This window comes from Rattus norvegicus, chromosome 5, assembly GCF_036323735.1.
Source record: "Rattus norvegicus strain BN/NHsdMcwi chromosome 5, GRCr8, whole genome shotgun sequence".
NCBI classification, from domain to species: domain Eukaryota; kingdom Metazoa; phylum Chordata; class Mammalia; order Rodentia; family Muridae; genus Rattus; species Rattus norvegicus.
The window spans coordinates 23,443,188-23,445,550 of NC_086023.1; positions in this window are offsets into that span (position 1 = coordinate 23,443,188).

The window sequence follows — 2,363 nt, forward strand, 5'->3', positions numbered from 1 at the left end:
AACTGCTACCTTAATAGTAGGAGTGAATCAATTCTTGCAAGAATAAATTGTTATAAAACCGTAAGCCTTAACCTCAGATCCTTCTCTGTCACTCCATCTCAATGTAGAGTTTCTCCTGTGCCTGGGGTCAACTAGTTCACCTGAGCTGAACTGATTAAACAAATGTTGGTGGTCCTGTGTGCAACAACCTTTAGAAATGGAAACATAATAAACCCCTTTTTTTCCTGTTGTTGTTGATGATGATGATGATGTTCTTGCATTTGTTTGTTTTTACAAAAAGTACAGAAACTTGAATGATTATCACTCTGGTTAACAGCATAAACCTGGGAGAGCAGGAACTAAAAATGAGGCAAAATGATAGTCTCATGCAACATTATTCAGAGCATCAAACAATTTTATGCTCTGAAGGTTAAGAATTGTCACCTGAGTAAAATGAACAATCACAAAGAGAACACACACATGGCAAAAATATGCATTTCCATGAAGGAACAATATTAGCAACAGCTAAGGTAAAGTCACTCTTATCTGCTATACCTAGGAGGAGAACAACAACAAACCAAAAACAGCATCAACAACAACAACAACAAAGAAACAAACAAACAAACAAAAAAACACATTCCAAGAACAATTCTGTATTTGACCTCAGTTGTCTCTGTTTTTTGGAATTTTGTCATAAGCATTCAGAATTCTCACACAACTCCATTCATGGAATATGTTCTGACACTCAGGTACTTTGTAATAGCAACATAAACAATTGAACAGAGTATCCTATCCAAAAACTAGGATTGCAGGCTATATTTGTTTTTTCTTTTTTATCTCATCTAAAATCTATTATCTATGGTGACATGTTAAACTCATTTTTTCTTCCTCAGTGGTATTCAGCTGCATGTGTTTGATAGCCTACCTTTGGAAAGTTCATAAAAGTCTCCTGGTCTAATTCTGAGAACTTACTTTGAAGCCTTTAAATATGTTGTCTTCTATGCACTAGACAGAAAGAGCACTACAGCACTGCCCTGCAGCTCTGGTGAGGCTGTTTAATGCTTCCTTCTTCCTTCTTGTCTTCTATTTCTAATTAGACAAAAATTTCCAGCAGGAAAATACCTTATACTCTCCTTTAAAATGTTCTCCTCATTAGTGTTTAAAGACTCTGTGGCATAATCTGCCATCTTTAAAAGTAGGCCATATCTTTTATTGTGTTTGCAGCACAGAAGAGGCTACCTGAGATTTGGAGTTTGAACAGTTTGTAGATACCTATAGTTTTACCAAGCGTTGTCATTTGTCACTGGGAATAGGATAGAACTTAACATTTCTAAGTTTTAGCTTCCTAAATCTCGTAGAGTCTGGAGACGTATTAAGTGAGTTAAGACATGACATTGCGGGGTTGGGGATTTAGCTCAGTGGTAGAGCGCTTGCCTAGGAAGCGCAAGGCCCTGGGTTCAGTCCCCAGCTCCAAAAAAAAAGAACCAAAAAAAAAAAAGACATGACATTGCTTGTACATCTGCTACATGCATAAACACAAGTTCCCAGAACGATTCCTACAATAACTGGGAATTCCCAACACTAACTCATGAGCCTAATAGCAACTAACATTCTTTCATCTTGCTAGATGTAGCTGCAAAGTTGGCTTTCTATTTCTGTAGGTTTCTCTTCCACAGATTCAACCAGTTACAGATCAAAATAGTTGAAGACATGGACTGGACGGATGGCTAGCACTTAAGTGCATTAGCTGCACTTCTGGAGCACATGGGTTTGATTTCAAGCCCATATCCAACCCACACGGAAGCCTACAACCATCTACTAACAGGATCCAACACCCTCTTCTGGCCTGAAAAGGTACTAGGTATGCATATGGTGCACAGGAATGCAGGAAGGCAAATTACATATATAAAGAATAATAATAAATCTTAAAATATTGAAAGCATATTTATTATATTGAATAGGTACTTATTATTATTGCCAAAAAATACACTTTAACAATTATGTACATATTTGCACTATGTTGAACATTAAAGCTAACCTAGAGCTAATTAAAGGATATGGGTATGTGCATATAATTTTTATACAATATTATATCATTTCATATAAACAGCTTATCTGAAAGGTATTAGAAATAATCTTCTATAGACCTTCCCTGGGGAAGGACCAGATCTTCAACACACTATTACAAGAATGTTATAAGTCTTAACTCATTCAGTTGCCTCAACATGCTAACATGTTATAGATCAGAACACAGGCACACAGAGACTCACTAATACAATCAATGTCTCCCAACTAGTGAATGCAATATTAACTCATGGAGACAACCTCGACGTTTATATATGAAGAGAAATTACATGATGCTTATAGCCTTGGTCTTGACAGGG